The sequence below is a fragment of the Schistocerca americana genome, chromosome 1 (assembly GCF_021461395.2).
Source record: "Schistocerca americana isolate TAMUIC-IGC-003095 chromosome 1, iqSchAmer2.1, whole genome shotgun sequence".
Lineage (NCBI taxonomy): Eukaryota > Metazoa > Arthropoda > Insecta > Orthoptera > Acrididae > Schistocerca > Schistocerca americana.
Genome location: NC_060119.1, coordinates 836,909,213 through 836,937,205, shown reverse-complemented (window position 1 = coordinate 836,937,205; position 27,993 = coordinate 836,909,213). Strand labels below are relative to the sequence as shown.

General features: G+C 43.9%; 1 long non-coding RNA gene across 1 annotated transcript; it reads right to left on the bottom strand.

Moving 5' to 3' along the window:
- Window positions 1-660: 660 nt before the first annotated feature.
- Window positions 661-27,501, bottom strand: LOC124547380. The gene is made up of 3 exons (XR_006967692.1): window positions 27,331-27,501; window positions 882-982; window positions 661-797 (listed from the first exon to the last, which is right to left on the bottom strand). It is a non-coding gene; the product is annotated as an uncharacterized LOC124547380 (long non-coding RNA).
- Between the last annotated feature and the right edge of the window lie 492 nt (window positions 27,502-27,993).

The window sequence follows — 27,993 nt, the reverse complement described above, 5'->3', positions numbered from 1 at the left end:
ATCACCCTACATTTTAACCTGTTGTACTACCATCATCAGGAAGACCCTTCCACACTTAGAGACAGTTCAACTGTTGGCATCCCAACTACAAGTATGTGTGTTGTTATTAATTAATTGGGTTGAAAATTAAAAAAATTAAGACACATTTATTAACATAGTGACAGCTGTACAACCACCTCCTCTGTGGAGATCAATATTCCACCATCCGCCTCCATGGTCGAGGTCGCGCGCGACCTGGGGGTAAACCAGCTCGAATCCTGGTGGTTGGAAAAAAGTTTTCACTGCCAGTATTTGGCCGGCAGGGATAGGAAAGATGGTGGCGTAAAGTTCCTGATCACCAAGCTTTGCGTAGTTGTCCTTGTTTAAATACCAAATCCCTGCAGTGTCGTAAGAACTGAGGGTATGTGACACTGTTGATGGCAATCCTTCTGTCGAATGGGGACGTTATGCTGGGTGGTTCCCTTGGTGCTCTTCACGACGACTAGGCTATGTACTGGCACCATGTTTCACCCTCTCGCTCCTCTCATCACCATCATCACATCATCATCCAACACACACACACACACACACACACACACACACACACACACAAAATACATACACGTAGTATTACAAATAATGTACTGGAGCTTGTTGTAAATAAAAAACAATATCCCTCCAGACTGCTAAACACAACTACTGCTGCAGCTGCTGTGTTCTGTGGAACACCTCTGTGTCATGTTGTGCTGCAGACTGTTGTGGCTATTGTGACGTATGGAACACCTCCAGATCTTGCTCCAGTTGTAGCTTTGCAAGCACTGTAATTATCACAAAACCCTAAGTGTAACAGCATACACACAAATAATAATAATAATAATAATAATGGACGGATGAATACTTACTGACAGGCCTCTCCAGCAATTTCAGCGAGGGTCCACCCACGTAATGCTCTGCTACTGCTTGTCGCTGCACCTCTCACTATCTCTTCTTCTGTGGTTGGAGACTAGAGAGACATTTAAAAAAAAAATGTTCAAATGTGTGTGAAATCTTATGGGACTTAACTGCTAAGGTCATCAGTCCCTAAGCTTACACACTACTTAAACTAAATTAGCCTAAGGACAAACACACACACCCATGCCCGAGGGAGGACTCGAACCTCCGCCGGGACCAGCCGCACAGTCCATGACTGTAGCGCCAAGACCGCTCGGCTAATCCCGCGCGGCAGAGACATTTTAAAAGGGATATACAATTCCATCAAATGAAACACTTTTTATTGGTGGTCCCAATCAGATAATGCATCTTCTTACTTTTCTGTTGCATTTCCATTATTTGTTAAACTGTACTCCTCCACATGCTCCACTGTGACCATGCCATTTCGTTCTTGATGCAGAAAGCTATCAGTACATTTCTCTGACAGATGTTTTCAGCAAATAGACGTTTCAAAGTCTTCTTTTCTGTACACAGGCGTCTCACTAACTGAACACATGAGATTTAGACGTATGTACAGACATGGAAGATGAAAGAGAGGAACATTTTACTGTATTTAAAAGCTGACCAATCAGCCGGTTATGTCTAGTGAATAGCATTAGTCAATGCCGTTTTTTATATATCATCTCTTCCAGACGCATGAGATGACTTACGAAGCAACGACCACCGATGAACAACATAAAGAATGTCTCTCTAAAGATCAGAAGCTATTCTAGCATTATGCTGTTTAGCTGTGAAGAGTGTTTGAAACCATCCTCGTAGCAGTTAAGAACTGAAAACTCAGCAAGTGACTCGCTAAATGAAAAAAATGTTTGAAATGGCTGTAAGCACTATGGGACTTAACATCTGAGGTCATCAGTCCCCTAGAACTTAGAACTATTTAAACCTAAGTAACCTAAGAACATCACACACATCCATGCCCAAGGCAGGATTCGAACCTGCAGCAGCGCTGTTCCAGACTGAAGCGCCTAGAATCGCACACCCGGAGCGACCGGCGGCTCGCTAAACATCGTGACCTTAGTAAGCGAGGCGGCGTAGTGGTTAAGGCACAGTATTCGCTTTCGGAACACAACCATCCCTTACAGCAAAAGCCGGTAACGTTAATTAGGACAGGATTTTGTCGAATTCTTTCCCTATTCTTCCCAGTGCGACTGTGTGCTCCGATAAAATCCCTAGTGATTTGGGACTTTAGTTAAAAAACAACGCAATAGTATTCAGGAGGAAATCATTTAAAATCTCCCTCTAGCCACCGTGATTTATGTGCCCCTAAATCATCATAGTTAAACGCTGAAATTGTTCCTTCGTTAATGCTACCGCTCATTTTCTTTCTTCTAAAGATCGACTAAATTTCAGTCTCTTACCTCATTCCCTTTCGTGCAACTGTTTAATCGGGATATGTAGAAAGCCTTAATGTTGATGAACGAAAAATCCATTAGCCGATAATCCAATGGCTTCGTCCCTTTGGTGACATGAGAAGATCAGCGCCCTTTAATATGCCGGCGTAAGATCGCACTGAGACTGACGTTAGTGAATCAGAACACTTCAGGTCCCTACAGCTATTCAACACATAAATCACCATGTGCAATAAGTACTGTTCTCTTCTGTCGGCTGACTGAGGAGAAAAGTAATGGTAGATGTTTAAATGCAACCCAGACCCAAGCGTGAGAGAGGCAATGCCACAAACGAGCTTGTTCAGTGTAACACAGTGGCGGCGGCGCCTCCAAGCCAGAAATAGACCGCAGGCCGCGCTGGACTGCCTTGACCAGCATCCGCGACTCGTGAGGCTGAACAAACAGTGGCAGCACAGCCTCCCGCTTCCTTCGCACTCTGATGATCTCAGCTGCCCGCTGGGGCACACCGAAATTCTGGTTCCCGTAGGCGTGATGTAACACTGCCGCGGCATTGCCTTAGTGATGCTTGAAATGGAAAGAAAACGACATGGTCTCAGCAAAAGTATTTATTATTCCATGATTTATCATGCTGCAAAATTGATCGAAACAGGTTTGCATTCAGATTCTGTGATAAATATAAGTAATCACTAACCAGTTACAAACATAACGCTTCTAGTGACCTAGCAAGGTGGTGCGTTTGGGAAGAGTGGAATTTAAATCTGCATCCAGCCATCCATATATTTGCCGTAATTTTCCTAAATATACGGCTTGCGTTGTCGCCCGTCTGTCTTTCCGACTGTTATGAAACCCTTTTCTCAGGAACCACTAGATGAATCAAGTTCAAATTTATGTCGCGTGTTAAGGTCTGTGGTCCCTTGGCAGTGTAAAAATTTTGAGCTTCTAAGTGAATTCAACCAAAAGGTACGGACATTTATGTACAAATTTTGACACTCGAAAACTCACTATCAGATACTTTATATGCATGCGTTGTGCCTGTTCTTTCGGACGTACATGAAGGAGGACGTCGAGGCGAGGGCGATGAGGCAGCGTGAGCAGGGATTGTAACCCGAGGCCTGGCCACCGTGTCCCCCTCTCCATCAAGGGATTAGGAGTGGTGAGGGAAAATAAAATTTTTTTTTATTTTTTGTTATACCACGCCGAGAATACATGTAACTAACACCGCATCGTGCGCTAAGTAAACAACACAAAGAATCTCGGGACTTTCCTTCACCGAGGCAATGTACACTGAGGAGCCAAAGAAACTGGGTCACCTACCTAATATCGTGTAGGACCCCCGCGATCACGCGGAGATGCCGCAACACGACGTGGGATGTCTAAAGTAGTGCTGAAGGGAACTGACCATGAATGTTGCAGGGATGTCTATAAAACCGTGAGAGTAGGAGGGGATGGAGATCTCTTCTAAACAGCAAGTTACAAGTCATCCCAAATATACTCAATAATGTACATGTCTGGGGAGTCTGGTGACCGGCGGAAGTGGTTAAACTCAGAAGAGTATTCCTGGAGCCACTCCGTAGCAATTCTGGGCGTGTGGGATGTCATATTGTCCTGCTGGAATTGCCCAAGTCCGTCGGAATGCACAATGGACGTGAGTGGATGCAGGTGATCAGACAGGATGCTTACGTACATGTCACCTGTCACAGTTGCATCTAGACGTATCAGGGGCCCCCACACGCCCCACACTATTACATAGTCTCCACCAACTTGAACAGTCACCTGCTGACATACAGGGTCCATGGATTCATGATGTTTTCTCCATACCCGTACACTTCCATCCGCTAGACTCAATTTGAGACGAGATTCGTTCGACCAGGCAACATGTTTCCGTCATCAACAGTCCAATGTCGGTGTTGACGGGCCCATGCGAGGCGTAAACCTTTGTGTAGTGCAGTGATCAAGGGTACACGAGTGGGTCTCCGGCTCCGAAAGCCCATATCGAAGATGTTTCGTTGAATTGTTCGCACGTTCACACTATTTGATGGCCCCTGCATTAAAATCTGCAGAATTTTGCGGAATGGTTGCACTTCTGTCACGTGAACGATTCTCTTCAGTCGTCGTTGGTCCCGTTCTTGCAGGATCTTTTACGTGCAGCAGCGATATCGGAGATTTGATGTTTTACCGTATTCCTGACATTCACGGTATACTCATGAAATGGTAGTACTGGAAAATGCTCACTTCATCGTTACCTCAGAGATGCTGTGTCCCATCGCTCGTGCTCTGATTATAATACCACGTTCAGACTCACTTAAATTTGATAACCTGCCATTGTAGCAGCAGTAACCGATCTAACAACTGCACCAGATACTTGTTGTCTTATACAGGTGTTGTCGACCGCAGCTCCGCATTGCGCTTGTTTACATATCTCTGTATTTGAATACGTATGTCTATATCAGTGTCTTTGGCGCTTCAGTGTGTATGGGGTAACGGAAAACACGCTTCGCAGCTAGATGCAGAACGCAGCGCCCCTGCTCTCATCATCCAGGTATGTCTTCAACCGTATCGTAAGTTATTCCACCGATAATAGGTCGTGTTCTCGTCAGCTCAGTTAATGGATCTCTCCTCCTACCTGTTGATGATCCAAGTGCATGGAGAATCGCTCAGGCCACTCCCAAAGTAATTAGAAAAATATTGCCTTTACTTTGGATTCTATACAATCTTATAATGACGTTCTTGTAGATAGTTGCAGTCCAGTTGAAGTCCAATATATCGTTAGGTCATCAGTGAAATAGAGAGTTCACCACGTATCCAGGAACCACTTGACTGCGTTGGTTTTGTTGCGCTGTAAATACAGTTCATCTGGAAAAAGTAGAAGCTGAGATACGATATGTTTCGGGGTCGCTTGTAGAAAGTATCACAAAATTTGTCGCGACAAGTACGAGGGCAGTTCAATAAGTAATGCAACACATTTTTTTTCTCGGCCAATTTTGGTTGAAAAAACCAGAAATTTCTTGTGGAATATTTTCAAACATTTCCGCTTCGTCTCGTATAGTTTCATTGACTTCCGGCAGGTGGCAGCGCTGTACGGAGCTGTTAAAATGGCGTCTGTAACGGATGTGCGTTGCAAACAACGGGCAGTGATCGAGTTTCTTTTGGCGGAAAACCAGGGCATCTCAGATATTCATAGGCGCTTGCAGAATCTCTACGGTGATCTGGCAGTGGACAAAAGCACGGTGAGTCGTTGGGCAAAGCGTGTGTCATCATCGCCGCAAGGTCAAGCAAGACTGTCTGATCTCCCGCGTGCGGGCCGGCCGTGCACAGCTGTGACTCCTGCAATGGCGGAGCGTGCGAACACACTCGTTCGAGATGATCGACGGATCACCATCAAACAACTCAGTGCTCAACTTGACATCTCTGTTGGTAGTGCTGTCACAATTGTTCACCAGTTGGGATATTCAAAGGTTTGTTCCCGCTGGGTCCCTCGTTGTCTAACCGAACACCATAAAGAGCAAAGGAGAACCATCTGTGCGGAATTGCTTGCTCGTCATGTGGCTGAGGGTGACAATTTCTTGTCAAAGATTGTTACAGGCGATGAAACATGGGTTCATCACTTCGAACCTGAAACAAAACGGCAATCAATGGAGTGGCGCCACACCCACTCCCCTACCAAGAAAAAGTTTAAAGCCATACCCTCAGCCGGTAAAGTCATGGTTACAGTCTTCTGGGACGCTGAAGGGGTTATTCTGTTCGATGTCCTTCCCCATGGTCAAACGATCAACTCTGAAGTGTATTGTGCTACTCTTCAGAAATTGAAGAAACGACTTCAGCGTGTTCGTAGGCACAAAAATCTGAACGAACTTCTCCTTCTTCATGACAACGCAAGACCTCACACAAGTGTTCGCACCCGAGAGGAGCTCACAAAACTTCAGTGGACTGTTCTTCCTCATGCACCCTACAGCCCCGATCTCGCACCGTCGGATTTCCATATGTTTGGCCCAATGAAGGGCGCAATCCGTGGGAGGCACTACGCGGATGATGAAGAAGTTATTGATGCAGTACGATGTTGGCTCCGACATCGACCAGTGGAATGGTACCGTGTAGGCATACAGGCCCTGATTTCAAGGTGGCGTAAAGCCGTAGCATTGAATGGAGATTACGTGAAAAATAGTGTTGTGTAGCTAAAAGATTGGGGAATAACCTGGTGTATGGCAATGCTGAATAAAACAACCCCTGTTTCAGAAACAAAATGTGTTGCATTACTTATTGAACTGCCCTCGTACTATACGTCTTCTGCTGCGCCCCACCTGAAACGGTGGTCGTCCGTACAGGTACTCTGCATTCCGCACGTACAGGCGAGTCCGCCGTAAGTATCTTGTAGAGGTGCGATCGGGTGGCCTGGTTACCGTTGACTGTGATGTACCATGCTGATCGGACGTCTGCATCCAGTGTAACTGTGTGTATCGTTCGCCACACCACCTTCCAACTGGCATGAGAGTTCTTGGCCTCCAACAGGTTTGGTGGACGCCTCCGTTGTAGGACTCAATATATCTCCAGCGCCGTCGCCTGTTTCGTCGTTGGTAGTGCAATACAGCCATAAATGTGTTCGTGGTAAAAGTGACCGAAGTTGTGCTAAGGCGGGGGTGTATGCCTTTTGTAGTCACTGGGGGCGTAAGGGAGGGCGGAGCCAGGGACTCCAGCAGCGATGCCGACAAACTTTCCGGACGGTGACGCCACAGTTTGATGTGCGAGCTAACAAACAGGGCCATCGCTCTGTCGTGGACGTGAACTAGGTCAAGACATCCTCTGTCTGGGGAAAGGGTTAACGATTGCTAACAGACTTCGAAGAGCATGCCGTTACTGACGTTAGCTCCAGATGCCACTAAAATACGTCGAGCCACTAGTAACGGTATTGGAGAAAGCCTACCTGTGTAATGTGTGGGGCTAGGCAGAAATGGACGAAATGTGTCCTTTTAAGAACGTTGAGTGTCCGCAGCAGAAGGTTGGCGATCTTGAGCCGAATTTGTTGTAACAAGCGGCAGTAATTACGGGTCGCAGTGCGCCGTATGTCGTCGTGAAACTCTATTCCGAGGCATTTGATAGTACCGCGCCGGGCTTCTCGTATGTTCATAGCGACTGATTTGGTGTCAGTGAGACAACTGCCGGAAGCCCCAACGTAACCGTACGTGTGAATCCATTCTATTGCGTTGGTTACATTGTCATCGTTGCTGAGCACGAGAACCAGGTCGTCTGCATATGCTGTATAGTGAATTGTGACGCCACGTAACATTAGTCCGGTGAGGCGTTGTGGAAGGAAGCACAGGAGCGTTCCAGTGCTACCACGTAGAGTAATGTCGACAAGGGGCAACCTTAATGCACCGATCTGGAAATCGGAAGGAACTCCGTGAGATGCCCATTAACGAGCACCTTGGAGGTCGCCCCTCGATCCACACCACGACGTCTATCAATCACTGCAGGTGAGATGGAGAACGGACGTCAAGAACATGTGATCCACTCGATCGAAAGTTTGGCTAAAATTTAGTAATGCCAGTGCTCCCGGGATGCGGCGTGACCTTTCTAGAGCTACGACGTCACAATGCCATGTGGTTGTTATTGATACCCCTTGAGGAATCCTGATGGGATGAGATGATGTGAGGCAGAGTCAGTCATATATAGGTCGCTAAGGGTCTAGTGAATATCTACATGTCACAGCTGAGGAATCTCAGAGGCTATAATCATATACTCAAGCACCACCTGTCCTTTTGTGGACTGGTGTAACCATTCCTTCGGCGAAGGCTGCAGGGAGCGTCAATGAGGGGAACATAAGCTCCCGACAGATGTCCGTAAACTTGGGACCAGAAAACACTAGAAAGTTCTATAAAACTCCACAGGAGGTCTTCCGTAATTTCGTCTAGTAATTTAGTTTTTAAGTCCTCTGGAACAGTGCCATAAACAAGTGGTGAGACTCCTGTCCTTGTCATCGGGTCGGAACAATGAGCAGATGAAAGTCGTGCATAATGGTTGAAGAGGGTTGTACCAGTACCTCGTAGCGTGGTGAGGCGATGGCCGTCCACAGTAGTAATGACCTGTATCAGCGCCCTTCGTCGTAGTTTACGTTCCTGAATGACTGGGTACATGGTGGGTCGTCTCCAACTGATCGATATAGGAGATGTTGGGTGACGGCGGTCGTACATGCTCCACGTGTCCTAGATGGCGCGTTGACAATCTGTAGAAGTGAGGTTTAACTTACAGGGATGTTGGCTGCTCCAAACCTGTTGGGGGCGAAGGGTGACATCACATATACAGACCTCGTGATCAGAAAAGTCTACAGACCATACGTCAGTGCCACTCACTGTTGCTGCGAGAGAATGGGAGATGTAAATCCCATCAATGCGACTAAACGAGTGACTCGTAAAATGAGTGAATCCCGGCCGATTTCCACGAACATGTTCCCTTATATCTACCAACGAGAGATCACTGATGAGTGTCCCAAGTTCGCGGTATGGTTAATGGCGCGCAGCTGACCCTTAAGCACCTGGGCCCCATTGAAATCGCCATCTAACTCCAGGTCGTCATGCCTGCCCTGAAAGAGCGGTACTACGCCTTCCGCGAGAAAGATCGATAGCTCGCGACGTCGATTCGTTCCGGAAAGGGCGTGCACATTGATAAACTGGACGCCTACCACCGTTACAGCCATTTCTCCAGCGTTGGGAAGATACCGTACGTTCGTCTGCCTCGAGTCCCTTCCTAAGAAGAACTGCGTCACCATTATTAGTTGGCGAGGCGTGGGACACATGAGCTGTATCACCATACGTACCCAGTAAACCCTCGAAGACCTCTCGGATAAAGCCAGTGTCGATGTCTGTGGCATTGAGGATATCTTGGAGCAACGACGACTTCGTACCTGTCCGAATGATGTTAACGTTGATCATCGGTAAGCGTAGGTCTGTAGGTCATCTCCTGCGCCATAAATGTCGTGCCATGTCATCTGCAAGCTGTGTCCTCGCAGTAGTCTGCTCATACTCGGGAGGAGCGAGGTGTGCAAGAAGACACCCCTCTCCTGATCGAACATAGCAGGCGCAGAATCTTCTTCAATGTCGTCCGCCCAAGGTCCGTAAGTCAGCCTTGGCTACGGTAGCGCACTTTCGAGTTGGGTGTCCATACTTGAGTCGACAGTCGTTTCCTGCAGTGCATCGGCGAAGGGCACTGTTCTCGTGATCTTTTCGCCGAGAGACCGGCAAGAGCTGTGTCGAAGTCAGGGAAAGCAATAGGTGAGGGCGACCCTGTGTCAACCGTGTTTCCTGTTTCATTGGCCGTTCGGCCGCCAACTGGTGAAGGCGCCCGCAGGAGGCATCGTGTGTTTCCTGGTGACTTCTGTTTCCGGATGTGGCCTTCCACGTTCGATTGAGTGTGTCGGTCCTGCACTATATCCCCCTCTGGGAGAAAAGCAGAAGTCGGTACAACCCTAATGTTGAGTTCCATTCTCTCATCCTAATCACCCTGTGGAGTCGATGGTCGACCTCCCTCTATCTGTGACGATTCTGTCATGGTTTAGATCAATATTCGACTTGCTCCGAGTGTGCAGTCTGACAGTCCCTGTCTTCCAAGTGGTCCTCCGTCTGCCATGATGTCGACCGTGACACGCCCTGCATAACTGAGGTGGAGGGCCGTTTCATTTAGTGCAGCGATTCCCAACTTTTTTGAGACAAAAATGGTTCAAATGGCTCTGAGCACTATGGGACTCAACTGCTGAGGTCATTAGTCCCCTAGAACTTAGAACTAGTTAAACCTAACTAACCTAAGGACATCACAAACATCCATGCCCGAGGCAGGATTCGAACCTGCGACCGTAGCGGTCTTGCGGTTCCAGACAGCAGCGCCTTTAACCGCATGGCCACTTCGGCCGGCTTTTTTGAGACAGTTACCCCTGAACGTGGTCATATAGAAACCAACACCCCCAACAGAGTGTAGTGTCTAATTGAAGTTGATAGTGGAGCAAATAACAAGACGCAGTCATTACTAAATGAGCAGGAGAAAACGTCATTCCACATACACAAAAACAACAAAAAGACAGCTCAGGACAATACAAATTCAGCAAGGATGCGTGGTTTACTAATGTAGACCTGTGGACAGTTCCTATTGGCAGCCACAGGACTCACACAGTGTAAATTGCAGGAAAAAATAAAAGACAAAACCCCACTGAGGATACCGCAGTCGTGGTGAAACATGTTTTGGTAGTGAAACAAAACAACTGTATGCTTTCAAAAAAGGCGGACCCATCCTTAATTCTTTATTACTGGAAAAAAAGGTTTGAACGTTCCAATTTCTACAATTACAGGAAAATACACAACATTTTACTAACGTTCAACAAATAAAACTCACTTGTTTTTGTAAGTACTGTATTAAATTAATAAATAATGAAAGTCAATGAGATGGCTGATACTGCTTATTTTTAATAATCTTTTTTATATTCGGTTTTGTCTCGGATTGTGCACATCCTAAATTGTGTTGGAAGTTCAATTGGTTCCTTACTTTAGTTTTCATTACCACCACAGGCGCAAATTCGCTTTGACACCTATAAGTTGAGGCGAATGGAATCAATATTGTTAATGCTTTTTCTGATAATAATGGATACTCGTCACCCAGCTTTCTCCAAAATGTTGTCAGTTCCGTTTTGGAGAAATTTATTGTCAGTGTGTTGTCTTCACGTAGTCAAAGAAATTGTGCTTTGGCTTGAATTTCACTATCTGAAAATATTCCTTCGTTCACTGAAAACGATCTCAAAACCCAGGCATTTACTTGTCGATACTCCAGGAAAATAGTTACTGACAGAATTTATTATTGGTAAGTGCTGACTTATTTCATTTACGAATGAAAAATGCTCAATGTCGACATCAAGCATTACTGTCAATTCTGGGAACACCGAAATGTCTTGAACTTCAGCCCTGTGTTGGTAAAGCTTTAACCTCCGAAGGTAACTGGCAACTTTATCTTGTGCCGTCAAAATATTCACCATATGTCCCTGCAAGCCGAGGCTAAGCGTATTGATTTCCGCAAAGAAATCCGCAAGATATGGAACTTTGGAAATAAATATATTATCTATTATTTTAGCGTGTAAGTCTTTCTCCTTCTTCGTCCTCGCCCTTTCCAGAAACAAAGCAGTTTGTGATCGGAGCTCAAGTACTCTATGCGCACTAGTAAATCAAAAATCGAGTTCCAGCGAATCGGAATTTCTTCATAATTCTGATATGCAAGGTGATTCAGCTGCCCCGCAATGTTATATCCGGCCTTCGCAAACCACGCGCGAGTCCGAGCGAGATGACGCACTTATTAGCGCGCTGGACTCGCACTGGGGAGGACGACAGTTCAATCCCCCGTCCGCACATCCTGATTTAGGTTTTCCGTGATTCCCCTAAATCCCTTCAGGCAAATGCCTTCATGGTTCCTTTGAAAGGGCACGGCCGACTTCCTTCAGTAATCCGATGAGACCGGTGACCTCCTTGTTTTGTCTTGTCCCCCAAATCGACCCCAACCCCCCACACGTGAGATTTTCATATTCTCTAGCTCGCTACGCACTAACTATTAGTCCCACAAAAACAATGAACTGAATCTTTTTTGTAGGAAATTTAATGCAGTTAAGTTTTGTACTGGGATATGTTTTCGCAGGAGACCACGGTTTTCGAGTTCTCAAGAAAAACGTACAAAAGTGAACTCCAAACGCACCTCCACCCCCACGCTCATCCCTCACTGGTCAGCATTTCTAGTACGTCGTTAATGGCACTCCCTCCTACCACTGTGCACAAGTCTCCCAGTACACGAACTATTCCCGATATTCGACCTTCTTTGATCTGTATTCATTGGGCTATTATCCCATCAGTACAGTCGGCTACTTCGTTAACGTTATTAATTTAAAAGTGCGAGTGAGGGTGATGAAAGAAAAACGACTTTTGTAAACGTTCAAAAATAATTACGTTGGCAATTCGATCCAAACTTGACCCTTACAAGCACATGTAGTTTCATAGTCAGAAGACCTGACGACTGCGACGATACAATTATTTTATGCTGTCAATATTCACAAAATTATTAAGTAAAATTTACGCAAACGTCAGTTTTACGGCTTGTTACTGCTCGTCTGAGCCGAGAGCGTAATGAGGGCACTTAATGAAGACCAAAAAAGATGGGATGGGGGAAATAATTCGTGCAGTCGCAAATTTTTGTACACTGGTAGCAGGGAGTGCTATGGATAACATACTAGAAATCCTGACCTGTGGGGGCTGACTGTGGACTGAGGGAGCATCGGAAGGTCACTTTCATACGTTTTTGTTAAATAATTCAAAAATTATGGCCTCTAGCGAAAACGTATTCCGATACAATTGTCGTTGTTGTGGTCTTCAGTCCAAAGACTGGTCTGATGCAGCTCTCCATGCTAGTCTATCCTTTGCAAGCCTTTTCGTCTCCGAGTAACTACTGCAACCTACGCCCCTCGGAATCTGCTTACTGTATTCATCTCTTGGTCTCCGATTTTAACCCCACACCCTTCCCTCCAGTACTAAATTGGCGCTTCCTTGATGCCTCAGAATGTGTTCTACTAAACGATGTAACCTCCTCACAGTAAAAAATATGTTAACCTCCCAACAGTAAAAAATATAATAACTTCCCAACTGTAAAAAATATAAGTATATAGTTATATCATTCACATTCAGTGTAACTACCCAACAGTTAAATTCCGGAACCTACCAATAATAAAAATGTGACTAATCTCTCAATAGAATTGTGGCTCACTTATAACCTTCAATAATTGACTGTGAATTTAAACTGGTAAATTTTGGACGTCAGCAGAGCTGCGTCATGGCGCTGAAAGATCATACTGAATAAGTTGAAACTTCTTACCTCAATAAGGTCGCCGGATAACGCGTATATATCTGCTCCTATAAGAAATTTTTCTGGCACAGCTCAGTGCAATGCTGGCCGATAGATTCGTCATGTATAAAAAGAAACAACTGATTTTTCTTTACAATAGTCAGAATGACCATGGATTGGAGAAATTAGTAAAATCTTTAAATTGATATGAATGATTGTCAAAAGTTAATTTTTATAAGAAAGATTATTATTAAGAGATTTCTTTTTAAAGGCATTTACATGGTACTTATTATAACAATACTACATATGCGCGAGGTTGCTTTTACCTTATACTACAACGCTCAGGCACCGCCATCGCTCCACACGACCGGCCCAGCCAACACGATACACCAGACTGCTAGCTATTACTTACTCCTACTGCCACACAGTTCCTACTGCAGCCAACACTGCTCTCTGGTCTTAGGTTCTCTTATAGCTTACATATCGCAGGCAGCGAGTGAGCAATCCATCGAAATTACATCTGCTCAAGTGCGCTAGCAACAACTTCCTTAATCATGGACCTCTTACAACGATCCCTTCTTTTAGCCAGGTTGTGCCACAAACTTCTCCCCAATTCTGTTCATTACCTCCTCATTAGTTACGTGATGTACCCATCGAATCTTCAGTATTCTTCTGTAGCGCTACATTCCAAAAGCTTCTATTTTCCGGTACAATTACCTACATTTAAGTTGCTATAAAAAAGGCTCCTGTTCATTTCTACATCTACAACTACATTTATACTCCGCAAGCCACCCAACGGTGTGTGGCGGAGGGCACTTTATGTGCCACTGTCATTACCTCCGTTTCCTGTTCCAGTCGCGTATGGTTCGTGGGAAGAACGACTGCCGGAAACCCTCCGTGCGCGGTCGAATCTCTCTGATTTTACATTCGTGATCTCCTCAGGAGGTATAAGTAGGGGGAAGCAATATATTCGACACCTCATACAGAAATGCACCCTCTCGAAACCTGGACAGCAAGCTACACCGCGATGCAGAGCGCCTCTCTTGCAGAGTCTGCCACTTGAGTTTGCTGAACATCTCCGTAACGCTATCGCCCTTACCAAATAACCTTGTGACGAAACGCGCCGCTCTTCTTTGGATCTTCTCTATCTCCTCCTTCAACCCGACCTGGTACGGATCCCACACTGAAAAACAATACTCAAGTATAGGTCGAACGAGTGATTTGTAAGCCACCTCCTTTGTTGGCTCTCTGGCTCTGAGCACTATGGGACTTAACATCTGAGGTCATCAGTCTCCTAAAACTTAGAACTACTTAAACCTAACTAACCTAAGGACATCACACACATCCCTGCCCGAGGCAGGATTCGAACCTTCGACCATAGCGGTCGCACGTTTCCAGACTGAAGCGCCTAGAACCGCTCGGTCACATCACCTTTGTTGATGGACTACACTTTCTAAGGACTCTCCCAATGAATCTCAACCTGGCACCCGCCTTACCAACAATTAATTTTATATGATCATTCCATTTCAAATCATTCCGTACGCATACTCCCCGATATTTTACAAAAGTAACTGCTACCAGTATTTGTTCCGCTATCATATAATTATACAATAAAGGATCCTTCTTTCTATGTATTCGCAATACATTACATTTGTCTATGTTAAGTGTCAGTTGCCACTCCCTGCACCGAGTGCCTGTCCACTGAAAATCTTCCTGCATTTCGCTGCAATTTTCTAATGCTGCAACTTCACTTATGTGGGACTCATAGTTTACGAGTAGGAAGCGAGAGAATACGAAAAACTCGAGCGTGGTTTTTGAAGGCCAGATATCACATTCCGGGTTGCATAAAACGACAACGGTAGGGGCAACTGAAACATCGTGTGTAATTACAGCAAAGTTATAAATTACAGGGCACGGGAGCAGAATGGCGTACGCAGACAACTAGAAGTCGAGATTTCGAGAGCGGATTGAGACTTAATAAGAAGAGGCGAACGCAGTCGACGAAAGGAAGTAGATCTGAACCGAGAACGGTGTAGCTGGATGGAGGAACGAGTGACCAAAGGAATAAGAACGAGACCTTTTCCGCCACACTTCTAGAGAGAGATTCGTTGTGGAAACTATTAAATGCATCTCGTATTGAAATCCGCATCAAATTTCGAGCCTCAGTAGTGAAACTTCGCCAATCTTGGAGATTTTGCGCTCGTCTAAATTACACGTGCCTATTTCGGTGCTCCTGCAGCAGCCTTCTGTCGTGTTTTGTGTACCATGGGGAATCAGTTCCGACTGTTATTAATTTATTTGGTATGAATCTCTCGAGTGCTGTTGATACTAATTCTTTGAACTTAAGCCACATATGGTCTTCACTTACATAGTTTGGAGGGATTGGAGACTGTCTCTTAGAAAGACGTCAACCGAATTTTTAGTTGCTTTTAGTAAATAGATATATTTCGCGTTTAGTTTTGTTGAATTTCTTTGTTAGGGAATTGAGCCTCGCTACGACTGTGGTATCAGATAGATTATATAATGGTAGGACAGAGATTTAGGAACCAGGTTTTAAATTGTAAGACATTTCCAGGGGCAGATGTGGACTCTGACCACAATCTATTGGTTATGACCTATAGATTAAAACTGAAGAAACTGCAAAAAGGTGGGAATTTAAGGAGACGGGACCTGGATAAACTGACTAAACCAGAGGTTGTACAGAGTTTCAGGGAGAGCATAAGGGAACAATTGACAAGAATGGGGGAAAGAAATACAGTAGAAGAAGAATGGGTAGCTTTGAGGGATGAAGTAGTGAAGGCAGCAGAGGATAAAGTCGGTAAAAAGACGAGGGCTAGTAGAAATCCTTGGGTAAAAGAAGAAATATTGAATTTAATTGACGAAAAGAGAAAATATAAAAATGCAGTAAATGAAGCAGGCAAAAAGGAATACAAACGTCTCAAAAATGCGATCGACAGGAAGTGCAAAATGTCTAAGCAGGAATGGCTAGAGGACAAATGTAAGGATATAGAGGCTTATCTCACTAGAGGTAAGACAGATACTGCCTACAGGAAAATTAAAGAGACCTTTGGAGAAAAGAGAACCACTTGTATGAATATCAAGAGCTCAGATGGAAACCCAATTCTAAGGAAAGAAGGGAAAGCAGAAAGGTGGAAAGAGTATATAGAGGGTCTATACAAGGGCGATGTACTTGAGGACAATATTATGGAAATGGAAGAGGATGTAGATGAAGATGAAATGGGAGATATGATACTGCGTGAAGAGTTTGACAGAGCAGTGAAAGACCTGAATCGAAACAAGGCCCCGGAAGTAGATAACATTCCATTAGAACTACTGACAGCCTTGGGAGAGCCAGTCCTGACAAAACTTTACCATCTGGTGCGCAAAATGTATGAGACAGGCGAAATACCCTCAGACTTCAAGAATAATATAGTAATTCCAATCCCAAAGAAAGCAGGCGTTGACAGATGTGAAAATTACCGAACTATCAGTTTAATAAGTCACGGCTGCAAAATACTAAAGCGAATTCTTTACAGACGCATGGAAAAACTGGTAGAAGCCGACCTTGGGGAAGATCAGTTTGGATTCCGTAGAAATATGGGGACACGTGAGGCAATACTAACCCTACGACTTATTTTAGAAGCTAGATTAAGAAAAGGCAAACCTACGTTTCTAGCATTTGTAGACTTAGAGAAAGCTTTTGACAATTTTGACTGGAATACTCTCTTTCAAATTCTGAAGGTGGCAGGAGTAAAATACAGGGAGCGAAAGGCTATTTACAATTTGTACTGAAACCAGATGGCAGTTATAAGAGTCGAGGGACATGAAAGGGAATCACTGGTTGGGAAGGGAGTGAGACAGGGTTGTAGCCTCTCCCCGATGTTATTCAATCTGTATATTGAGCAAGCAGTAAAGGAAACAAAAGAAAAATTCGCAGTAGGTATTAAAATCCATGGAGAAGAAATAAAAACTTTGAGGTTCGCCGATGACATTGTAATTCTGTCAGAGACAGCAAAGGACTTGGAAGAGCAGTTGAACGGAATGGACATTGTCTTAAAAGGTGGATATAAGATGAACATCAACAAAAACAAAACGAGAGTAATGGAATGTAGTCGAATTAAGTCGGGTGACGCTGAGGGAATTAGATTAGGAAATGAGACACATAAAGCAGTAAAGGAGTTTTGCTATTTGGGGAGCAAAAGAACTGATGATGGTCGAAGCAGTGAGGATATAAAATGTAGACTGGCAATGGCAAGGAAAACGTTTCTGAAGAAGAAAAATTTGTTAACATCGGGTATAGATTTAAGTGTCAGGAAGTCGTTTCTGAAAGTATATGTATGGAGTGTAGCCATGTATGGAAGTGAAACATGGACGATAAATAGTTTTGAAAAGAAGAGAATAGAAGCTTTCGAAATGTGGTGCTACAGAAGAATGCTGAAGATTAGATGGGTAGATCACATAATGAGGAGGTACTGAATGGGATTGGGGAGAATAGAAGTTTGTGGCACAACTTGACTAGAAGAACGGATCGGTTGGTAGGACATGTTCTGAGGCATCAAGGGATCACAAATTTAGTATTGGAGGGCAGCGTGGAGGGTAAAAATCGTAGAGGGAGACCAAGAGATGAATACACTAAGCAGATTCAGAAGGATGTAGGTTGCAGTAGGTACTGGGAGATGAAGAAGCTTGCACAGTATAGAGTAGCGTGGAGAGCTGCATCAGACCAGTCTCAGGACTGAAGACCACAACAACAACAACGACTGTGTATTCACTAATACGTTTATCCGTCGTGATGCGCAGGATTATTTGTGGCTAAGAGGTCAAGTGTGTTTTCGTAATCATTTACAATTTGAATGGCCTCGTGAACTAATTGTTCAAAATAATTTAAAAAAAGCGTTTAGAACAATTAAGAAATTTGTTTTCTACCTACAATAGGGCCTGAAAATGTATTTTTGTCAACATACGGAAGATAGATTCAAGTCGCTGCCAACTGTAATTGTATGAGTAGGGTACGTATTTGCGATGAGACTCGGGTTTTCTTTGAAATGTTCAGCAACTGTTTCATCTGAGACCGGGGGTCGGTAAAAGGAGCCAGTTATTAATTTATTCCGGTTGTCTAATATAAACTCTGCCCATACTAAGTCACAGGACCTACCTGCTTCAGTGTGGTTTGTCAGCTAGAACACACATTACATTATTTTTCCTTAGTTGTGCTTCTTGTTTCTGTTGTTGTGGAGATCATTACAATTACGGCTTTTCCCTCCCAAACCTAGGATGCTTTCTCTGTGACCCTGTAAATACCAGAGCTATAAAATGTAGAACAACAACGTACGTTACAAGCATAACATTCTGTATTACTTCATTTCCTTATTTCTAACATTTTAAAACAGTTCGTCGAATTTAGATGACATGTCAATCATAGATGTTCTTATCTCTGTTTATGAACGTACTTTCAGTCATGTTTTGAACATTGTCCCGCTACACTTTATTAACTAATGTTTCGCCGCAAGGGATATCGGATTTTAGAGAGTAAATTAATATGGAGTATGTCGTTCTTCTTTTCGAACAATCACATACACATTTCTTCTTTCCTTGTTGTCTTTTGGGCATGCAGTTGTAGTAATTAAAGTAGGCACAAATGTAGTGATCAAACAGAAATGATTAGCGTACATTCGCATTCTCTTTACATCGTTCCTTTCTTGTTGCTCCCATGGCGATGGACTGTTTCCATCGCAATCAGTAAGCGTGAAAGAAAGTTACCGTACAGACAGAGGGATCTATATTTATACTTGGAAAAAACTAATTAAATACTGACATAATCGTCGGAATTGCTTTCGTCTCCCAAAAGTTATAAATATTTCGATTTCGGAAAAGAAGCTCTGTATTTCGCCAAGATGTCGAAGAAGAAGGTCCCTTGCATACTTGTTGTATCGAGTAAGATGTGGAGACGGCGGTTTGAAAGCGGACAGAAATAGTACTAGGAAGGGCGTCCCTTAAGCCGTCGGCACACGGACCGTGCTGTCGAACGTTAACGTTTAGCGTGCCAAGTTCAACGTGCTTCTGAACGCTCAGGAACGATGCGACTCGTGCATACGGTACGTGGGCCCCAACGTGGTGTACGCGATCGCGACGCACTCCAGCGGCAGTTGATGGATGTTTCTAGTTCGTAAATCACACTGTTTACTCAACGGGCGCGCGTAAAATTTCCACATTAGCACTGTTAAAACGCACATTTTCTCCATCGTCCACGAAAAGGAAAGTACCATGTCCAATCAATAAGGACACAGGTTTATAAAAGTTCCATTACAAATAGTGTGGTACAAATTTGGGATACTTCTGCGCATAAGATAAACATTATTTCATCATTCCCACATTTTAGTAAAACCCCAAGGTCAGTCTTACTTGATCAGTGTTGCTACACAGTAGCAGAATCTTTGCAACACGTGAATTACGAAGCGTAAAAGAAAAAGGAACAAAATATCTTTATACAAGTAGCGCAAGCTGTCCTGTAGATTAAGCCAATTGAACAAAGTCACCCCTCAAAAAAAGGTGAACTTATATTTACATAAAATCAAATATTATAGTATATACTTATATTAAACTAATAATAAAGTATCAGAACCTAATAAAAACGCGAATGTTAGGAAAAAAATTTGGAAGTGGCAAGACACGAACCACCGCCCCATCAAAATTATCTACACGGGCAGTGACGCTAGTCACTACGCTATTTTTTTTCTCATTTTTTTCGCTTTTGTTCGTTGCATCTGCTCGGGGCGGACGTCGTAACACATCCGTTTAAGTACGTTGTTGATCGATTAACTCAGGTTTTTTTTTTTTTATTACAGAGGGCAGCTAACCCTCTGACCGACCACGCTTTTTTTTTTCCTTTTTCATTTTGTTCGTTATTGATCGTTGTGTTTGGTCGTTGCGGACGTCGCAAGACATCCAGTTCAAGTTCGGTGGTTGAGCCTTCCACTCAGTTTTTTATTACAGAGGCCAACCGGCTCTCTGAACGAACACGCTGAGCTACCGTGCCGGCATGCTATAGAAATAACATACTCTAGAAGTCTAATCATAGTATCTTAGGTCGTGCAGAAAACCTTAATCGTAGATATGTTACTAATTGAAGTTTAGGGGTTATAACAAATTGCACCAAGAACAATGCCTTTCGGGTAGATCTTCAGTGTGTCGCTGCCTTGAAATAGCCTACTCTCATAATACGCAAGTTACAATAATTCTTTTGCCACGAATATGATGCTTCTCATTATTTTATTGGAACGAATCACACAGTTAACAACGGTTTTTTTTAGTGATTCTCAATTTGCTGGTGCTCAGAAACGGCGTATATACATATACGCTTGAAATGAATGCCAACCAACTGTGATCCTCACTCCCCCTCCTTTCCTCTGTCCTTTTCCCGGGCTCCCTCTCCTCCCCCCTTCCATCCTCTTTTTTCCCCACCTCCCCTCTCTCTGCCCTCTTCTCTCCCCCGAGTCCTTTTGCACTTCCCTCCTCTGCCTCTTCTCATTCCCTCTCGCGTCCGCCCTGCCCCTCTCCCTCCTTGGTTCCCCCCCCCCCACCGTTTTCGTTTTTTGCTCTCCTCCCTCCTTGTTTTTCCCCCTCCTCCAGGTCCCCCCCCCCCCCAATCTGCCTTTGGCTCGGGAGTGTCATCTTTGTGCCGCCATTTTCGTTCAGTATTTTACTGTGAGTGTTCCGTGTTGTGTCTTTTGGGAAGTGTTGCGAATGGCCATCATACTGTCGCTGGGTGTGATTTTTTTTATCTCTTGCGAACAGAAACCAGACTGTCGCCATGTTTTTTAATTGTGTGTCTCCTATGTTACTTGTCTGATTCCTGTGTATTTTATTAACATTGCCAACCCCTTTTGCTTTCTGTTTTAACTTTCCGCATTTTTCCGCCATTTTACACTTTAAGTCACCGTTAAATCGCCTGTTTTTCTTGTTTCTTCTTCCGTTTTTAAAACAGTCTGTAGGCTGTAGAGCAACGTACTAAGCTGATGTCGGCCCGCCCCCTATGGGGGAATTGAAAATCAATAAAGAAAAAAAAATGAATGCCAATAAGGCGCCTCACAACTCTGTACCAAAGACCTTGTAAAAAATAACTAGACTCACTGATGGCGCTGCAGTCGCGGGATAATTTGAACCTTCGGCTGGACGCCATTATAGTGGTTGTAGTCTGATGTGTTGTGTAGTACTGTTGTTTATGAAGACCCTGATTCAACGTTGTATATTTGTTGGGACGTACATACAGTATTTGTTACTCGTAATTCTACTGTCTGTACGTTCCAATCAAAAGAAGTACAATGTGAAGAGTCGTGCAGCGATTAATTGTACAAATAAATTCGAGAAAGGAACGAATATTACATTTCACAGGTAAGTGAATATTTTAAGTTGTTTTGTATGTCAGTGCACTTGCTTAATAAATGTTTTTGTAACACGGTATTAGCATAATGTCTGTGCATCTATTTGCAGGTTTCCTTTCTCAAAACCACAGCTGTTACAAAAATGGTTACACGCTGCCAGGAGGCAACATTTCCGACCGACAGAAAACCATTTTATATGTTCTGATCATTTTGAAGAAAGTTGGCTGATCGGTAGTGTTTTCATGGTCTAGGTTAGGTTGAAACTTGATAATTTGGTCGTGAGTTGCCAAAGCACTATACCATATATAACGCACTTCTCGTCATAAAATCTAAAGCAAGGTAGAGTCAGAAAATATCTGTTAATATAGTGGGCAAATCTTCGAGTATTTTGATGTATTTTGCGTACATTTATCGTAAATGAACTACGAAAAATGCTAGGGGTCCAGTACATAACTTTTAGCTACGGCAGATTCCATGTAGTATGTAAGATAAATTCGTAAACAGTGACTATTTGCTGTTTGTTCATAAATTAAAAAGTCTGTTGTAGTAACGTATTTAAATGAGGCATTATGTTTGTGACCTAACTCAAGGGAAGGCATTTTATAACCAAAAGCGATGTATAAACATTCGAACTCCGCGAGTCAGTTTACCACTCTAATGGCCGCCGCCCAGCTATTCAATTTGTCCGCTCTTCACAGTCGACCACTCGTGAGGTTGTGGGGGCCTGCTCTGTACTGTAGGGAGACGGCGTGCGTGTGACGTAGGTGGCGTTGTGCCATCTCATTGGGCAACGCTCAGACGCATGCTCCGAATACCTGACATGCCAGATATTGCTCTGCACGTTCGGAAAGACTGCTACTCCACGCTATGACGTCAGAAACTCGGCACGCTCAACGTTCGGATGCACGGTCCGTGTGCCGACGGCTTTACCTGCGGGAGCGCTACTCAAGCTACCTGGCGAAGGGGCAGGTGTGGCAAATGTCCGGCATTCGTCGTGACGGGAACAGTGAACGGCCGCTCCTGGGAAGTCGTTGCCTCGCAGCCGCTCCCCGGCGCGCACGCGCTGCAGATGCAGCGGCCGGCGAGCGTTGGCCGCCCGCCCTTGGCTCCTCGGCGCTCGCGGGAACGCCGGCCGGCCGCATGTGGGTCGCGCGGCGTCCTTGGCGCGGCGGGCGGTCAGCGACGCGCCGACCTTGACACAGCGACCCGGCCGCCGCCGCCGCAGCCCGCCTTACGTAAATGTTATTCAACCCGCGTCGCGGCGCAAACAACGTCCTGCGTCGTCAGCCTCTCTTGCAGGATTTCTGCAGCGTGCGCAGGAAAAAACAATTCCCCGAAGCGAGTGACCGGGCCGGTCTTCCCGCGGAGGTCTACGAGAAGCAAACAAGTGTCCGAGGCCCTGTCCCTGCGACGCAGAATAACAGTGGCCCTACGTGTCAACACAGCAGAAAAGGATAATAGGGCTGACAACAGAGCTACAATTCGGCGAACGCAGCAGTTGCGTAACAATGCTCTTATCCTCCCATTTCCTACGCCAATGACCGCCACTTGGATTTCATTAGGTTAAATAATATGACCGTAGCTTACATTTGACTGCCACCTTTCCGAAGCCAAACATTTCGCCACAAAAACAGAAAGTGATTCTAATTTGTAAATTATCGATTTAGAAATTAGCGGCTTGTTGAAGGTGGGAGAGTCAAAACATCCATGAGAATATTATTATTATTTTTTTTACTTTATTGCTGCAATAATTTAGCAATAGCGGTAGGTATTGTGCAAATTTATTTTATTTTATGAACTTCTAAGTGCTACCAGGTTCGGCATTACATTGATGCCATCTTCAGGCCCCACTCGTCATAGTCGTAAAATCGCTATACACGGAAGGAGCCATATAACTGGATCCGTGAATCAATCGTCCTGCAACAGCTCTTGGTGGCCGGGCGACACAGACACTACCAAACTTGGACTTCATCCACGTCTGCAAAGGCAGTTTACTCGCGTGTATCAAAAATCTGTGCTTCACTACAAAATGATGAAAACATTACACAAATAGTTTTTGAAATCTGAAAACGTGTGTAAAACCCAAAGAAACGGACGACGTGTTATTAATGAACAGGTGGATAATGCCTGCCAAAAATATGTCACATGCCTACATGTCTCTTTCCAGGTTATGGCAAGGATGAGGTTTATGACACCGAAGTGCGTGTTCTGTGGATAATTAACGTCATTAGGACCAACACTTCAGACTGGAAATAATCCTTGGTACGTTCAAAAATGGTTCAAATGGCTCTGAGCACTATGGGACTCAACTGCTGAGGTCATTAGTCCCCTAGAACTTAGAACTAGTTAAACCTAACTAACCTAAGGACATCACAAACAACCATGCCCGAGGCAGGATTCGAACCTGCGACCGTAGCGGTCTTGCGGTTCCAGACTGCAGCGCCTTTAACCGCACGGCCACTTCGGCCGGCTTGGTACGTTCCTTCTTGCACAACATCTCCTATCATCGCATTACGGTAGGAATTATAAATAAATTTATGTTAAATAGATGAAATCACTAGGCTCGAAACTGAAACTAATGCTTCTATTGGAGATACTGGATGAAGTTAGTTGGAAACCGTGTAACTAATGGACGCCCTTCCTGAAGCCAAAGCAGCCCAATTTGAAGTGGCATGATTGCTATTGGCCAACAAAATTTACGTGCCTATGAGTTACATGTGTGGGATTCATGTCCTCAACCTTTATGGTTTGTATTCTGGTAAACATGATATTAGGTATTACCAGACGGACGCCGTGATTATGTTGATGACTGAAAGCGTCGGTTCAAAAATTTGTTTACTACCCTGGAGGCAATGGAAGGAAAGCCACAATTCTGAAATATTCTTTCCCAATTTCGTTCAGTGAAAAACTTTATTATATGATTTAGTGGTCCGTGATTGCATAAATGGAAGTGATTAAAAATAAGTATAACACTTACCGAAAATAAATTAATATCAATAGGGAACTGGAAGCTCCCTGGGTATGTTACATTTTCTCTGTACAGGGTGTGAAATAAAATTAACTTCCCTTGCGGATGATATATATTATTTTGTCACTGGATACGCGGAGCAACAGTTTCGTCGAGTCCCAAAGAAGTAATGACGTACATGTGTGTTCTTATATTGAGAAACATAATAACGCCCCGGATGTCACATTGTTTTTCTTATTTTATTTCGAGGAAAACTAGAATGTCCAAAGAATACGAGAATATCCGGGATACCGGACCTGGTAGGATGCATTTGCAGCTACGTAAGTGAGAGGTGGAGGAAGAAAGCACCTTAAATACGGTATCTCTGACGTAAACGTGATGGAGTGTGATGGCTCTACTGTCATTTACTATATTCGTAACTGACTAAGCCGAAATATTGGTAGGACTGTGTGCTGATTCTAACGCTTGCCGGTAGAACGCCGTGGCGGGAATCGGAGAGTGTATTAAAGCAGAAAACTTGCTCGAGATAATAGTTAAATAATCCTAGAGATGATAAAATGCAATACAAATCGCGTGTATGAAAGAAAAAAAACCGCCTCTTGTCAGTTCTGCCTGTCAGCGCAGTTTTAGCGCTCTTTCATAAGCTAAACATCATGAACACGTGAAAAAGGCTTAGTGCGGAAGACCATAGTATACTGTATACCACTATAATATACTGAGAAATAGTAATTTCCATGTGAAGCAAATCGACACAAATCTTTCTTTAGGGTTAGTCTGTTTAGTTCGTATTTCGAGCGTATATTAGCCATGATTAATGAGAATGAAATACGTCATGCAGAAGATGGAAAGAACTTTGTTTACTCAACACGGTCGTGTTACGTAAGTGCTCAGTATGCTTGCGTTAGTAGTGTTACAAGGTCCTGAATCGCAAAAAAACTGATCTTACTTTTTTTCTTTCTTTATCTCTTCGCCATACTTAATCCCAAAGTCTGAAATATACCAGTTTCGTGATACTTATAGCTCCCTGTGTGCACAACGAGGAAATCAGTGAAATTAGGCAGATAAGAGGTGTACAGTCTTTCTGACAATAGAAGCGGAAAACTAGTTCCTCTCTGCTGCAAACTGTATCGGTAGCACAAGTGCACATACGCAGGTACACTTTGACCAGCCAGAACGTTATTATCACTCAGCGTATAAGTATGATAGTATTTCTATGGCACTCAATACAGTCGTAGTTGTTCAAGCAATGAATACTATCAGTCATTACGACGAACCTGGGGAGGTATTTGGCACAAGACAGACTGTCGAAGTGAAGATCACGCATTTCCTGTATTTTACAAAGTAGCTTCATGTCCAGTCTGCACAAATTAAACATGAAATGTACTCGACTGTGCAACTACACGTAGAGGCAATTAGCTAAGACTTCAAACGTAATTCGCGTTCGTGATTGTTACACCATAAAAGCGAGAAAGTGATTTTGTGGCACGAGCCATTACGCTGATGAAAAATTAAACTCCATTTGGAGAAGACATCAGGCATGAAATTATTTTAGATTATGGCTTGAGAACGGGGCGGATCGATAGAAACATGAGATGTGGAAACAGCGGTCAAGTTATAATTTTGTCATGTGAACAACGTGTACATTCGTACTGCGTTTAAAGCCTAAGCTCATTTGCAAATGGCGGCTCACGTTTCGTAAGTAAATTTACATATTTCTCATAAAAAAGCGTGAATTATCTCCTGTGACACAAAGTCAATCTGTAATTCGACGGTCCGCAGATCGTGGTCGTGCGGTAGCGTTCTCGCTTCCCGCGCCCGGGTTCCCGGGTTCGATTCCCGGCGGGGTCAGGGATTTTCTCTGCCTCGTGATGACTGGGTGTTGTGTGATGTCCTTATGTTAGTTAGGTTTAAGTAGCTCAAAGTTCTAGGAGACTGATGACCATAGATGTTAAGTCCCATAGTGCTCAGAGCCATTTGAACCATTTTTTTGTAATTCGACGCCGGCCGGAGTGGCCGAGCGGCTCTAGGCGCTACAGTCTGGAACCGCGCGACCGCTACGGTCGCAGGTTCGAATCCTGCTTCGGGCATGGATGTGTGTGATGTCCTTAGGTTAGTTAGGTTTAAGTAGTTCTAAGTTCTAGGGGACTAATGACCTCAGAAGTTAAGTCCCATGGTGCTCAGAGCCATTTGAACCATTTTGTAATTCGACTATTTGTTTTCCTTTATTGAATTTTGATTCCCTCCAGAGGGGAAAGGGGGGACTGGCAGCAGCTTAATATGCCGCTCTTCAGCCTACTGTAACCTCCCCGCAATAAAGTTTGAAGACAATGATAATGAAAACGTGAGCCAAGCGTAACCTCCTTGCAAAATTAAAGAATAAAAATTGCGCAAATGTAAACTCCCCACAAAATATCGTTAAGGGATGAAGATTGATCACAAACCCACAATAACATTAATTAAATAATGAACCATGAACTGAATGTAACAACTCAACAACAATAGTTAAACCTGACAAATTTTATAAGGACAGCAGCGCTGACCTACGGCCCTGTGAAATAATTAAACCAAAATTCTTACCTCAGTAAAACTGCATCTATATATGCTCCTATTTTTCGGCATAGCTTCATGCAATGCTGGCTTATATTTAATTTTGATTGTTGGAGGGAATGCATAGGAAATATTATTTAGCTTGAAATGAATCTTTTTCTTTAAATGAGTTACTTTATAAAAAGTTATTATTGGGGCATCATTTTTGAACAAATTAATTACAATTAACATACGTTATTAGCTGAGCGCAATGATGCTTCATTACCTTCTACAATAATGTACATATCGTCCACCACATTCCTGACCAGACTCGTGGGCAGAGCACACCGCGGACGTATGCCGACTCGCTACGTCCTACCGTTCCTGCCGACTCACTACACGCTACTAGCACTATCGTCTCGCGCGGTCAAGCGCAGACTAGCCACGATAAATAACTCTCTGGTCAGAGATTCTGTCATGCCTCGCCATCGCTGGTAATGAATACATATGAAACGTACGCGTTTCATAACCCTCCACTGGGGGGGCAAAAATTTGGCAGCGATGGTGAGTCATTTGGACTTGCCATGAGCAACAAATTTTTTCTTAACTAATTAACTTTACAATTACAGAATATATACAGATATATATAGGTGTAGAACATGAAGTAAATATAGTGCACATGCACTGAGTACAGAACATATCAGGCAAAGACAAAATATATACAATGAGTACAAAACATATTCACAAATGGCAAAAGTGCACACGCACAGTAGTACAGAACATATCAGCAAATCACAAAATGTATAGGCCATGAATACAAATCATGATAACAAAATTATTTTTAATATGTTACAAGAATTAGGATAGGAAAGGGAAGGATTGCGTAATGGTTGTAGCACTTTAGGTTGCACGCAGCTGCACTGAAAGTCCATATCTTTCTACAGAAGCA